Raw genomic sequence first — 16,206 nt, 5'->3', positions numbered from 1 at the left:
TGTGATTTCCTGCAGTAAAAATATCTTCTCTTTACTAGCTTTTTAGGGAGATGGCACAGTGTACTAACTGAGCCCATAGACCCTGGGGTCAGATTGCTTGGGTTTGATTCTTCGCTCTGCTACTAACTACATGTATGACCTTATACACTCTCTCCATTAATGATAGCCTCTTCTTCACATAAGGATAAATGGGTCAGTATGTGTAAAGGTTTAGAATAGGTCTGGCACATAGGACAAGTTTTGTAAGTTTATACCAGGTAAAGAAAATTTCATAATGGATGGAAGATTTTAAGAGATTGTTTTCTTCTTTTGCTTGATTTTAATTCATACTCCAGCCTGAAAGTTATGCCCTGTTTAGTTTGGAGCATTCAAATGCAGGTCATGTCTGTGCAGTGTGTATTTACTGCAGGGTACCTACTTGGTGTGTAAATATTCTCCTTTCAATTTACCCTGTATCCTAGGAAAAGTAAATGCTCCACCACAGAGAACAGCCCTCCAGAATTTAAGTAGGCAAACGAATCAAAAGTTTTATTCTAATGTTGGTACCATAAAATAATGATTAATTTAAGAACTTTTTCTGAGATAGTTTCAGCCCCTTCAGAACTATTTGATTTGATTCAAGTTATCCCTTCAACACCAATAATTCATCTCTTTTAATTTGCCTTTTTGAAGTTATTTCTTTAATAATTCATGAGATGAATTTTTGGTGCAGATATATATTAACATGACAACAAAGTAAAACATGCTTTCCATGTGAATCACATGAGTTTTTATTTTTGGAAACAATCCTGTGTCTTGAATAAATCCACTTCAACTACCTGAGGAAATATTACTGCTTAGAAATAATTTATGTGCCCATTCTTTATAGAATAATGTCTGAGATTATTATTTATAAAAGCATTAAATCTCTGATATGGAAGCTTACTTTATAATTATGAGCCTGTGGGAATAACAAAAGAAAATTGGGGCATGATTACATTTGGTGTTACAGATTTAAATCTCTATGGAGCTTTTTTCATCAAAAGATTGGCTTCTCATGAAACATCTTTATTCCTGGAGGCCAGTTTCAATAACTTCCCTAGCATTACTCATGGTCTAAGACAATACAAAATCCAACTAGAAACAGAGTAATTAATTCTTCCCATAGGCCAAGAACTGCAGAAGTTTCTGCTATCAAAACACTCTCTAAATAGGTAATTTGTTAACCCTCTGAATGATAAGAACATTATGTTCCTGTCTGTAAAGAGGAAAAGCTACTGAGAGATTACAGGAAATACTGTGAAGTTGTTTTTTTGTTGTTGTTGTTGGTTTTAATTCCACAGAGTTGCAAATCTTGATTATTTCCAGCTGACAATTAAAACGTGGTGATATCAACATTACATTAACAAATATTTAATGATACCATTGAAAATCCAGGGATTTCTTTTTTCTTTTGGTATTTTTTTATTGTGGTAAAAATATACATAACACAAATTTTACTATTTTACATTTTAAGTGTTCACATTAGTGGCATTAAGTATATTTACAATGTCATGCAACCATCATCACTATTTACGGAACTTCCTACCACCCCAAATAAAATGCTGTACCAAGTAAACAATTACTCTAGATTTCCTTCTCTCAGTCCCTCATAACCTTTATTCTACTTTCTATCTCCATAAATTTGCTTATTCTAAGATAGTTCATATAAGTAGAATCGTACAAGTTTTAAACTTAGGGAAAAGATAAGCTTTCTTTACCTTTTGTGTTTATTTTTGCTAGGTTTTCTTTTCAAATTTAAATGAGAGGAGAATGAAATAAGAAGAAACTATTGGAGGCAATGAAGGAGCCAGCACTATGATGTTTTAAGGAAGAGACTTCTAGGAAGACAGTCCTGACTGCACCCAATAAACCCTAATAGATGGGCCTGTAAGCTTGCTAGGATTATATCAATACTGTAATTTGGAAAGGCTTAACCCTCTTTATTAAAATAAATACCAAACAGAAACATAACAATGAAAATGTACAGATATTCTGCAGAATATAATCCATCAAAGAATTTTTGATCACCTAATATTTGTTTACAAAATATCCATTGAGGATATCATTTGAGGACCAGCTACCATATTTGGAAGAATGGTCCTGACTCTTTATTAGCAGGTACATATTTTGAGTTCTCTAATCAGTACTTGTAATAGAGCTTCAGTAATGTATCTGTCTTGTCTCAGTAATTCTGTGAAACAAGGAGAAAAATATATTTTGTGACTATAAAATACAGTTAAACTAGCTCAGCATAGTCAACTAAAAGCTTTAATCTTGATCTTATTAGAAATATTTCCTACAAAAACTCGCTATTTTTGTGAAAATACTTAAAACTGATTAATATCTTTCTGAAAGAATAACATCTATTTTGGTAAAGTGTTTTTTATTTCTATTAAAATATTGAGTATGCTGAAATTAAAAACAAACCACTTAAGTGTTTAATTCTAAATTCTAAACAATAGAATTAATTTAGACATGTGCAAAAAATTTTAGAAAAAAATCAGTACCAGACAAAAGTTGTCTTGGGTTTAAAATCCATAATGTAGTTCACCATGATCCTAATTCATGCTAAACTATCTTAGTTGTGGCTACTAGAATACAAGCTCCATAAAAGCAGACATATTGTCACTTTCGTTCACTGTTGTCTCTCTCATGCCTAAAACGTGCATGGCACATGGTGAATCTAGGTTAATAGTCATTGAATATTATTAGCTCTATAGGAACTAAGATTCTGCAAACCCTAAGGCACATACATTGAATTTTTCCATGACAGCCCCTTAAACACCTAAAAAAATCTGTATTCACTTGCAAAAGCCTCTTATATTAGCATAAACTCCAGTCCAAGTTTCACCTAAGTTGAATGTCCCTTCAGAGTAGTGATTTTGGAAACCTTAGTCCTTCCTGCTTTCCCTGCAATGTTGCAGAGATGAGAGTTCACCATCCCTAATTGTTCTCTTTGAAGCCACACAAATGACTCCCAGGCCTGCACACATTGAATTGCAAAACCCCGTCTATCTATACTTCCTCTCTACTTCCATTTTATATTCCAAGGCTTTTTCCCAAGCTACATGTTTTCCATCACCACAATTTTCCCCCATAACTCAATAATCCTCAAAATTCAGTCAATTACCAACTTGATAACTTTGATCATTTTCTATGTGATTTACTTAATGAGTATTCTTCTAAATAATGGTAAAGTCTGCAAAATCATATCATTGTATGGTAATTATATTTTCTGTTATATATTACATAAATACATGACTATTATAGTAAAACTATTTATCCATGTAACACTTAAAATCATTTTACCTACCATTAGTGATATAGCTTTTCTTTTTGGAAAATATTGAATAACCCCTAGCCCAGTGCTCTTAAAAAAATTCAAAGACATTATATTTAACTTAACATTGTTAAGGATTAACTCCTAAAAGGTGTCAGGCACATAGATGTTTGGAGTATTCCCATCTTAATCCCTCTTTAGTTTTTTGAGATTATATCAAAAACATATCCCTAGGTTCTCCAAGCTTCTGAGATCATTCAAACCTCTATCTATAATGTTACAGAGTATTTCCTATAACAGCAAACCAAAGGCGACACTGATCTTATGTCCTATGTGTGTGCTACTTCATATGGATCCCAGGCATTTTTATATCTATATCTGTATAGATTTTTTGGTGATAAGGCACTTAACATGAGACCAAACCTCTCAAAAAAATATATGTGTATAGTGCAGTATTGTTAACTATCAGCACAATTTTGTACAGCAGAACTCCAGAAATTAATCATCTTGCATAACTGAAACTTTTATCTCTTGTCTAGCAGTTTCCCATTTCTGCCTCCCCCTAGCTCCTGGCAACCACCATTCTACTTTCTGTTTCTAATACTTAGACCCTTCATATAAGTGGAATCATATAGTAGTTGTCCTCTTGTGACTGACCTGTTTCACATAGCATAATACTCTCAAATTTCATCCATGTTGTTGCATGTGACATAATTCCCTTCTTTTTTAAAAGCTGAATAATATTTTTTTGCATATATATACCACATCTTCGTCATGCATTCATTAATAAATATTTAGGTTATTTCTACATCTTGGCTATTGTGAATAATTCTGCAATGAACATGGGAGGGCAAATATCTCAAGATCTTGATTTAACTTATTTTGGATAATACTCAAAAGTGGGATTTGGGGGTCACACGCTATTTCTATTTTAATTTTTTAGGAACCTAAGCACTATTTTGCATAGTGACTGCATCATGTTACATTCTCACCAATGGTATATAAGGGCTCCAGTCGCTTTACATCTTTTCCAATATTTGTTATTTCTTGTTTTATGGAGAGTAAGCATCATAAACGTGTAAAGTGATACCTCATTTTTTTTAAGTTTCAATGTATTATGGGGGTACAAATATTTTTGGTTATATGGATTAATTTTAAAATACTTGAGTCATGGTTATAAGTATGCCTCTCATCCAGATAGTGTTCATTTTACCTGCTAGGAAGGTTTTTGCCCACGTCCTCCTCCCCTGTCCCTTGTTTGATTTATGTTGAGTTTTACTTCCCTCTAAGCACATGTATGCTTATAGGTTAGTTCCAAATTAATAGTGAGTACATGTGATGTTTGTTTTTCCATTCTTAAATACTTTACTTAGGAAAATGGTCTCCAGTTCCATCCAAATTGTTGCAAAAGACATTAAGTCATCATTCTTCATGACTGAATATTACATGGTATACATATGCCATATTTTGCTAATCCACTCATTAGTCAATGGCCACTTGAGCTGATTCAACATCTTTGCAATTGTGAATTGTGCTGAAATAAACATTAGAGTGCAGGTGTCTTTTTTTGATAAAATGACTTCTTTTCCTTTGGGCAAATATCCAGTAGTGGTATTGCTCTATCAAATGGTAGGTCTACTTTTAGTTCTTTAAGGTATCTCCCTAATGTTTTCCATAGAGGTTGTACTAATTTGCAGTGCCACCAACAGTATAGAAATGTTCCTTTCTCTCTCTCTGCAAACATGCCAGCATCTGTTATTTTTGGACTTTTTAATAAAAGTCATTTAGTCAGGGTTAATGTGATATTTCATTGTGGCTTTAATTTGCATTTCCCTGATGATTAGCGATGTTGAGCATTTTTCCTGTGTTTATTAGCCATTTGTTTATCTTCCTTTGAAAAGCTTCGGCTCATGTCTGTTGCCCACTTTTTAATGGGATTGTTTGATCTTGCTGGTTTGCTTGAGTTTTTTGTAGATTCTGCTTATTAGTTCTTTATTGGATGTATAGCTTGTGAATATTTTCTCCAATTCTGTAGGTTATTTGCTCTGTTTATTGGCTGTGTAGAAGCTTTTTAATTTAATCAAGTACCATTTATTTATTTTCGTTGTTGCTTTAATTGCCACTAGGGTCTTAGTTATAAATTCTTTGCGTAGGCCGGTATCTAGAAGAGTTTTTCCAACATTTTCTTCTTCTAGAATTCTTATGGTTTCATGCCTTACATTTAAGTACTTTATCCATCTTGAATTAATTTTTGTGAGTGGTGAGAGATATTTATCCTGTTTCATTCTTCTGCCTGTGGTTATCCAATTTTCCCAGAGCCATTTATTGAATAGGAATTTTTTTCCCCATTGTAAATTTTTAACTGCTTTGTCCAAAATCAGTTGGCTGAATGTGCATGGTTTTATATCTGAATTTTCTGTTCTATTCCACTGGTCTATATTTTTGTGCCAATACCATGCTGTTTTGGTTATACTATATCCTTTTACTATAGTTTGAAGTCTGGTAATGTGATGCCTCCAGATTTGTTCCTTTTGGTTAAGATTGCTTTGGCTATTTGATCTCTTTTCTGGTTCCAAATGAAGTATAGGATTATTTTTTCTAGATTTGTGAAATATGACATTGGTATTTTGATGGGGATTGCATTGAATCTGTAAATCACTTTGGGTAGTATGAGGTTTTTAACAATGTTGATTCTACCAATCCGTGAACATGATATTTTTTTCCATTTGTTTGTATCCTTTGCAATTTCTTTATTCAGTGTTTCATAGTTCTCATTTTAGAGATCTTCACCTCTCTACAAAGATCTCATTGTGGTTTTGATTTTCATTTCCTTGGTAATCAGTGATGTTAATCATCTTTTCCTATTTCTGTTGGCCATCTGTAAGTCTTCTTTGGAAAAAAGTCTCTTCAAGTCCTTTGCTCAATTTTAAATTGGGTCATTTTTTTTCTATTGAATTGTATGAGTTACTTATATATTTTCAATATTAACTCCATATCATATATATTCTTCACAAATATTTTCTGTCAATTCATAGGTTGTCTTTCTACTCTGTTAATTCTTTTCTTTTTTTTTTGTATTTTATTCTTAGAATAGTGCTTTTCTTTTTTATTACTGTTTTTTATTACTTCATATTACGGGGGTACAGATATTGTTAGGGTTACATATCTTGCCCCTGCCCTCTCTTCCCCACCCCGCTATGCCAGAGCTTCTAGTATGTCCAGCCTCCAGGTGGCACGCACAGAACTCACCGTGTAAGTACATACCCTTCCTCTCCTCCCTCCTTCCCCCTGCTGTGCAGAAGCTTTTTGGTTTTATGTAATCCTACTTGTCTATATTTGACTTGGTTGCCTGTAATTTTGGTGTCCACACCAATGCAATGAAGATTTTCCCTTATGTTTTCTTCTAGAAACTTTACAGTTTCAGGTTTTACATTAAAATATTTAATCAATTTTGAGTTGATTTTTGTGTATGGTACAAGATACAGGACTGATTTCATTCTTTTGCATGTGGATATCCAGTTTTACTGATGCCATTTATTGATCATAATCTATTTAAAAATTGAGTACATGATCGTATAAATATCTATTCTGAAAACAACTTCATAAAAGTTTGATAGAGACAAAAATATATTTCATTTTGTAGGCTAACATTTTAAACATTTATAAATTTACATTTATATATATACATATGATTTGAAATTAGTTGTCTTTACAGAGGCATAATCATAGTTCCCTTTAAGTTGCATCAGTGCATCCTTGTGACTATACATACGAGATTATTTAAAGATACTGAAATTTGAGAAACTGTGAATGTCAAATCTAGTGCCAAGTGGTCCTACTACACTTTGTTTTCATGGTAGGCCTTCATTATCAAATATAAAAATATAGGGGAGAGGGGATTTGTCTTTGCACATGTAGAAAAAATTCCTGTTTTTGAAACTTTTACAAGTTTTTTAATGAGAGAATATGAAAATAGATGGGTTCACAAGTGCCCATCAATACATGAGTATATTAATAAAATGTGGTATATGTATACCATGGAGTTCTACTCAGCCACAAAAAACAATGGTAATCTAGCACCTCTTGTATTATCCTGGATGGAACTGGAGCCCATTCTAAGTGAAGTATCACAAGAATGGGAAAATAAGCACCGCTTGTACTCACCATCAAACTGGTATTAACTGACTTAAACGACCAACACTTGAGTGCACATATAATAGTAACATTCATCGAGTGTTGGGCAGCTGGGAGAGGGGAGGAGGGGACAGGTATATATATACCTAATTAGTGTAGTACACACTGTCCGGTGGATGGACACACTTGAAGCTCTGATTCAGGTGGGGAAAAGGCAATATATGTAACCTAAACATTTGCACCCCCATAATATGCTGAAATTAAAAAAAAAGAATACATGGATTCAATGATTTGATAATACTGTTTAAAACAATTGAAATTGTTAATCTAAGATTTTCAAATTTCTTACCAATTGATTGCCATTTTCTCCCTCATTGCTTTTTATAAGTCATTATTGACTAAACCTGGTTGTTTTTTATAATAAATTCATTGTCTCATAATATTTTCATGGAATATAGGGCTATGAATCAAAAAGACACATAATTTATGTATTTGGAGGAATGCATTACTGCATGTTTTATTTTGCATTAAATTATACCCTAAAGATAACTGAAATATTATTCAAGCTGCTTTTTTGTTTGGCATACAAACACAGAATTTTTTAATTTATAGTGTGAATGAAGATTAGAATTCAGAAGTTATTTTTATTCTTAAGAAAAATATTAGCTTGCATAAAGTAGTTCATTTGTTTTATGAGAATTTCCATCTATGGACAAAAGAAATTGCAATAGCCATGAATTAGCTCTGCCAGACCCTTAATTAAGTTTGCTGTTTTAGAAATTAATTTCTTTAAGGACAAATTTTTCTCACATTCACGCATCAAAAGCAGAATATGTTGACAACTACATATTCTACATGACATAGTTCACATTTTCAATGAGGGTAATGTTCTTTAATCACTCAAGATTATACAATCTGATCTCATATGTCTTTTCTTACTCTCTTTTCACCACTGTGAATATATGTTCCTTGGTTTCACATGGCTAATAGGAGTAACTTTCTATGAAAAACAGAAATGCTCTAGGTGAACTCTTTTTCTGGGGAGGCAGCACTTGGGAATTTGCTGTTGCCATTACAAAACCCTCAAATATTAGGACGGAATAGTGGAAGAAAAGAAAACTGTTTTTTAAAAGGCTCAGAAATGGAAAGGAAAATAGTGCAGGAGGCTGGAAAAATGACAAGCCAAGTTACCCATTCATAGTAAAAATTTACTATTGTGAATTAGAAGATAGTAAATGGATCCGATGAACTTGTAGGTTTGGGAAAATGGCCTCCAGGCAAAATATTGAAGCAAGTACTAATTGCTTTAAGAAGCATATGATATGTTACTATAAGAAAGATGATCTTTAGTGTTAATCAGGCATGTATATGAATCATTACTTCACTACTTGATAGCTGAGAAACCACAAACCAGTTTTCCTCCATGAAACTTGGTTTATAAAATCACACTTAAAATAAAGAAAATAATCACTCCTATCTTAGAAAGTTATTTTGGGGGCTTTTACTTTTACATAAGATGTACATTGTGCTTGCCATAGTGCCTGAAATATAAGCCATCAATAGAGTCCCAAACATTATAGTATATTAAATGAATGAATATGTTTCAAAATAATTGAATAACTGTGGTCTTTACAAGGAAATATAATAGAGAATTTATCAATCCCCATCAAAATCTCCATACAGTAGAATGTAATCTTCACAAGGGCCGGGAAATTGACTTTTCCATTGCTTTATCCCAGGATCAAAATAATGTACAGAGCAGACACTCAATACACATACAAATATTGGGTGAATTAAAGAAAATGTTAACTTCTAGAATCGGAGAAAGAAGGGGACTAATGGGACCCTCTTCTTGCTTAAAGCCTGCAAATGCAAATGGATTTGCCTATGCTGAGTTAGTTGCTAAAAGGTGGCCACTTAAAAGGGGCACACCTTTTCTAAGTGGGTTGCTACTACTTACTTCAGTCTGGTGCCATTTTAGAATATCGAATATGAAAATATGGATTCTATGTGAAATTTACCAACTTCAAATATTTGCCTGAATTTCTTGTGATATACCCTAAAGTCTAAACAAAACACAATAGGAACATATACTCCACAGTCCAGGTGTTTGCAATGTCTGAACTTTACCTTGTCCTAGTACTTTATGTTACAATCATTATTATATCATCAGCATAGTGTATATATTATTACAAGTGCACATACTTGTACTACTTTAAAAGACAGATTAAAGGCTGAATTTAAGCTTTCTCTCTCATCCATGTGTACTCACTATGAGCTAGCACCTAAACTGCCCAAAGGCACCTAGGAACCTTGTGTAAATAAGCCCCTGGTAACTAATTTCCTTGCTTTAACTTCCTAAAGGACTTTTAAAAGTACTTGCTTTGTTCTTTTGTCATGTAAACAGAGGTTGTTATATGCTAATTAGGCTATGGCCCATCCAAAGACATGGGTAAATGTAAAGTAGAATACTTTGTGGCTTAGAGAATGCATCTAAAAATGAGAAAACAACTGTTTCCCACAATTATTATGAAGATCTAGTGAAATAATGACTCCCAAGGGAAAGGTTTTACAAATGGTCAAGGGCTCCACAGGAGTAATTGATTATTAATGTTATTCCATAGCATTTATAGTAGGCTCTTATGGTTCATCAAGGTTACTAACACTCATCTCTAAGTAATTACTGTGGTGTTTCTGTTCTTATTTGCATAATCGCTTTACATTTACCCATGCCTTTGGATGGGCTATAGCCTAATTAGCATATAACAACCTCTGTTTACATGACAAAAGAACAAAGCAAGTACTTTTAAAAGTCCTTTAGGAAGTTAAAGCAAGGAAATTAGTCACCAGGGGCTTATTTACACAAGGTTCCTAGATGCCTTTGGGCAGTTTAGGTGCTAGCTCATAGTGAATACACATGGATGAGAGAGAAAGCTTAAATCCAGCCTTTAATCTGTCTTTATCTGCCCAAAAGGTGTTTTTTTTCCCCTTTAATTCACCTGCCTAAAATGAACACCTTATAATTTCTCACCAAAGCTCTCTTCACAAAGTCCTATGTCAGTGTTGAAAGTGATACTTTCTACTCCTCAGAAGAGTAATATGGCTCCACCAAAAAATTAAAAAAAAAAAAAAGCTGGAATTTTCAGGTAAGTCTAGATAAAATTGAGGGCATTTCTTAATGATTAAAATAAAATAAAATCCTGTTCTGAGGCAAATAACTCTCAACATTCTTCTTTCACTTGAATTAGTGTTTCAAAAATCCGTAAAAGCTTTCAGAACAGTACTAGAGAGGCACATTTTGATACTGGGCAATAAAAGGTATAGAAGGATTGTTTGCCTAGAGTTAGCAACCCATTTAACAGAAAAGGCCCTTCACCTGGATCAACACATTTCATTTACATAGAGGGAAATCTGCAACTTAAAGATTTTTAAATATAAAAGTTATGTTAAAAGACTGAAATCCTCACCCATGTGCCTAGTCTAAGTGAGGTTTTCCTGGAGCCAGGAGGCCACATTCAAATTTCAGTTCTTCAGAAATGGTTGTAATTTTGTGAAAACAACGTCTTCTATTTACTAATATCCCCTTTATTTACATTGCATGTGTTTTTCCTGGATGGTTACTCAAAATTTTGCAGGCAAGTTGGTGAATAAATACATAAGAAAATATTTATCACTGATCACATGCACTCACTTCAAGGAATTCAGCTTTCATAGAAGAATGTGTTCTAGGTGTGTTTTATAAATTGCTTCTCTTATAAACATTGGTAAGAAAAAGAAGCCTCAGAGCCTTAAATCTCTATCTTAGAACTCCACGTTGCTAAATGAAAGCAGTGGTGGTGGCCTTAGGGGACTCTGTTGAATTCTTTCTAAATTCTAGCCTCAGACATGAAGGAGAGATAAAAGTGGTCAGGGGTGGGTGAGCAAGTATATGTTCTGAGGATCCAGAATTAAGGATCAAAGCATAGCACAGCATCTTCCACAAACTGATTCTTTAAAAGGAACAAAAAATATATGGCATGAACATACTTAGAATGCATTGTCCTAAATTACCATGAAGAGAACAAAGGGTGATTAATATGGTTTTCAATTTCTTAATGCTGCCCCACCTGAATTCCATGGCACTTCACATCCTCTGGTTGGCTCTTGTTCCCTGTCCAGGTAGATCCCATATAAAAGGCTGGATTTCTACTAAACGAATAGGCCTGAGGCAGCTCCAATTCAGAAAGGCAGCTTAAGTCCCAAAGGCCATCATTAACCTAAACTAATAATAGCCATTTTTACTAGTATCTAAAATAGAACAAGTTAGTCTTAATGTTGGATTTTTTTCACAAAATGTTTTGGTTTAGTGTTAGATTAAAAGGTAGAGTTAAATGGACATGATGCATTGTTTGGGAGTTCTTTTGCTTTGGAGTAATCTGTACTTTTGTAACCAGTTTTTACTGACAGAGCCACAGAATGACAGTGTGGTTTAAAATTGCCTATAAAGCACAATATGTTCATGGAAAAAAAATGTTATAGAAATGCTATTTCCTTGCCCTTTTATTCAATTTCTCTAAAAGCAGGCATTTCACTGAGGTAAGAAAGTTCACTATTTCATACTTCTTTCTTCAAAACCTCCTGTATTTTATTTCTCAAAGTATACCAGTGGCAACTTACTGGCCACTTCTGCACAGCAGCTGCAATTTCTGCTACCTCCTCCAATGCTAACTCAGCCCTTAGATCTCAGTCTTTGATTTAATCCTTGACCATTTGAGTACAGGGAGACAATATGGTATTGGTTAAGAATTATTTGTCTCTGCAGTCTGTATTAGTTTTCTATTGCTGCTGTAACAAATTCCCATACATTTGGTGGCTTAAAACAACAACAACAAAAATATTATCTTATAGTCACAGAAGTCAGGAATCTAAAATTGTTTCACTAGTCTAAAATGAAGGCGTAGGCAGGGCTGTATTCTTTTCTGGAGAGTTTAAGGTAGAAGCTGTCTCTTGTCCTATGACACTGACTCTTCTGCCTCCATCTTCCTCAATTAAGGAAGGACCCTTGTGATTACATGGAGCCCACCTGGATACTCCAAGATGTGGTGGATATTTTGAGGTCAGCCAATTAACTATCTTAATTCCATTGCTACCATTAACCTCTTTGTCATATAATGCAACATATTCACAGGTTCCAAGTATCACGACATGGACATCTCTGGGGAGGTGAGTTTTCTGCCTACCATAGAGTCTGACCCAGATTTGAATCCTTGTTTTCTGATACCAGGACATATCACATTATCTATTGAAGACATAGTTCTCTGAATAAAAATGAGAACATTTATGCCTTGTAGTAGTGATAACTACTATGCATTAAACATTATGTACCTGGCATTTTGCTCAATCATATATAGTTAAATTATTTTAAATTCATAAGCACAGGGAGTACCTCTCTATTTATTCTATTATCTTCCCTCTTTAGCCCAGAGATGTGGGGGTGTGATCACTGGTAAATGGCATTTTTATTAGAGAACTCAATATTACAGAACTCAAATATTCCTTGGGCAGGCTATTCTAATTCCTGAAGTGGGAATTAGAATGGCTATAAAGAAGAGAGGGCATTATCAAATCCATTTGGCCATTTCCTAAGCCACATCCTTAATCTAGGTTTTATTGGTAACAAAGCTGACATGGGTGGCCCATGTCTGTATCTTCTGTATCCAAGATGAGTTCTATTTGTGACCCCTTGAAAATTCAACACCCCTTCTATATAAAAATGCTGGATTCATTCTCTAGTTTTTAGCGGGGACTCAAACACAGGCCTGACATCAAAGGCCTTATTCTTAACTGTTAATCATCTTTGCCTACATGCTACAATTATCATAAGGTTTAAATTATTTTATGAGCCAACATCTCACACATACATCTCAACATACATCACAACATCTCACACATGTTCAATAGCTATAAATTCCCCCTCACTTGTCTAAAAATAGGGAGAGAATTAAGTAAACTAGAGATTGTAATCAGTTATATAAGGTAATTATTAGATTAATTAGCTCTCAATATGTAGGGCAAAATAATTTTTAGTCTAATAGGTTGTTCATTTGTTCATTCAATGATTGGTCCCTTCATTTATATGTACAGCTAGTTTTACTTCTTAGAGAAAATACAGGTAATAAGAATAAGAATGAATTTGGTTTTGAGTATGGCATTCATGCTTTAAAATGAATAACATAAAAGAATGGAATTCAACTATGCCCCCATATGTCTTGGAGCTAATGCTTCCTTTTTTCTCCCCATGATACAGAATAGAATAACCAAAGGAGATGAAACTGCCTGGACTCTCTAATAAAAATGCCAACTCAGCTGATAGCCATGGTTGTCACTCCATTGTTCCCAGCACGAATTCATACTTACATCTTAAAACAGTTACATATAATATTTTAGCATAATTCTAACAGACAGCATCTAATTATTACATTCCATATAATAAATAGGCAAAGTTAAAATAAAATTTTATTTGGTTTAAAAAAACATAGTGGACAAGATACTCTCCAGTATTATTAGGCTTTCCTGGAAAAGATAACTACTAACATTTACTAACTAATGACAAATTCTCTGTTATGGCTGGTGATAAATTTTACAGATTAGTAGATATTTCTCAGAACATCAAATGCAAGAAGAGATCAGCCTGCCCTTAAGGGATTAGTCTGCACAGCTATTGGTGTTTTTGAGGAAAAACAGGGACAGATGTTGTATCATTTACTCTTGTTGTTGGGCAGATTTACATAGGCTTTGCACTACCACGTAGCTAATGTTAAAACCAGAATTTCCACATGTAAAAATATACACTGTTGGTTTAAGGGATATGAATACCTGCTGTATCATCTTACACTGTAATAGGCACAATGTGGAAATTTTATGCTTTTGGAAAAATAATTTGAAAAGCCAGTTAAGGTTTGATTTTTCTCAACTAAAAATTTTTCCAAGCCCTTTCATACGTAGGTTCCTTTGATATTTGCTCAAGGGTGCTATGATTTTTGAGGTAGGATCATGTGATCATTAAGAGACTCTGGCATCAGAAAATTTGAGCCTGAGCCCTACATCATCCATATGAAATGCATGACCTTGGGGAAGTCATTCGACTTCTCTGAGACTCAGAATATTTATCCATAAAGAATGTGTATAATAACTTAGGCTGCCCAGTTGTTATACGCTTTTGTGAGAACAGTCATTTTAATTTCTTTACATAATACGTGGTATAGAGTAATATTTATTAGCTATTATTATTGCCTTATATGTATTAGAGTATGAGCAGAAATAGCACATTCACAGTGTTGAATGGAAAAGAGTTTAATGAAGACGCTATATAAAGGTGTGGTCAGTCAGAGGAGGATCAAGATGGTGGACAAGAAATGCCGCCAGAAAGAGTGTCTCTGCAGAAAAGACAGATTCTAGCAGAAATTAGAAAAAAGAAGCAAGAAGGCGAGCATACAGCAGATGAGGGCCGGAAGGAGGGTTACCTGAGACCCCGGGAGACTCCAAGGGAGGAGGCTGCTGAGGAGAACTGGAAGCTGAGACCGCCGGAACAGCCCAGAGACCAGCGGGAAGGGTAGGTGGATAAATCACCTTTCCCCTCCCCTGCATTTGGGACTGCTGGTGGGCTCCCCAGTGGGTGGAGAGACCTGCGGACACCAGCCCAGAGACGGCCGCTGCCAGCTAGTGGTGAGCCTGTAGCTGACGTGGCACCAGGCTCTCAACTACCTCCCAGCACCTCCGTGTGCACAGACCCAAGCCGAGCGGCAGGCACCATATTGCCTCCTTCTCCCCTCCGCCAACCCTACCTGTGGCTGCCCAGAGAGACAATACAGCCACCAGCCGGAGGCACCTCCAGGGAACGGGACCTTCCCTTTTGGGACCCTACAGCTGACTAAGGGGAACTCAGACTGTGAGCTCCCTACCCGCCAGCCCTCCCAGGTGCTGCTGGCATGGTGTTCCCAGGAGACCGGTGCCGACTCAGAGGCTAAGAGACACAGACACAGCTTGGGCTCCCTGTGGGTGAATTGGGACTGGAACTCCTCTCCCTGGTGGGGATACAGTTTGAACTCTGGGACCCAGAGGTCGGACCTGCAGACCAGATCCCATGCACTGAGGTCTAGCATTGCCCAGGGCACAGAAGGGATATCTGTGAACAGCCTGCTGAGGTGTGTGTGCCTCCAGGGGCAGATCAGCTTCCTAGAGGGCAACCCTCCCACCAAAGGGAGGCCGTGCGCCCAGCCCAGGCAGTGTTTCTGCGCAGGGAACCTCCCCGCCGGCATCACAATCCAGGGAGGCCTGGTGGTGTGTGGTCTGGCCTGCTGGCAGAGGCCCAGGAGTAGCTGCAGAGTTGGGGAGGGTGGAAAGAAGCGAGGCCTGCTCCAGACTGCAGGTCTCAGACAGCCCCACCCCCACAAGCAGACTTTCTGGCTGAGCGGGACCATTCAAGCCCCACCCTGACAGGTTTTCCTGGAAGCAGAGAACAGAACTTTGACCCCTGCTAATGGCATTGGTGGTGCCTGAGGGCAGGCTTACCCAACCCAGCTCCACCCAGAACAAAAGGTGATAACAGGACACAAAAACAACAGCATAGCCTGTTCCTCCAAGCAAGCACCACCTACTGACAGGGACGGCATCTTGCAGAGCCTTTTCATGGCACCCACTGACTCATTATACAGGGAGTGGTAGAATCTCACCCACAGACACCACCTAATGGCTCAGAAGCTAAACAAGGCGTGTGAATACCCAAACAAAAA

Source organism: Microcebus murinus, chromosome 10 (genome assembly GCF_040939455.1).
Source record: "Microcebus murinus isolate Inina chromosome 10, M.murinus_Inina_mat1.0, whole genome shotgun sequence".
In the NCBI taxonomy this organism is placed as follows: Eukaryota; Metazoa; Chordata; class Mammalia; order Primates; family Cheirogaleidae; genus Microcebus; species Microcebus murinus.
The sequence above is the reverse complement of the archived record's forward strand: the minus strand, read 5'-3'. Positions refer to the sequence as shown.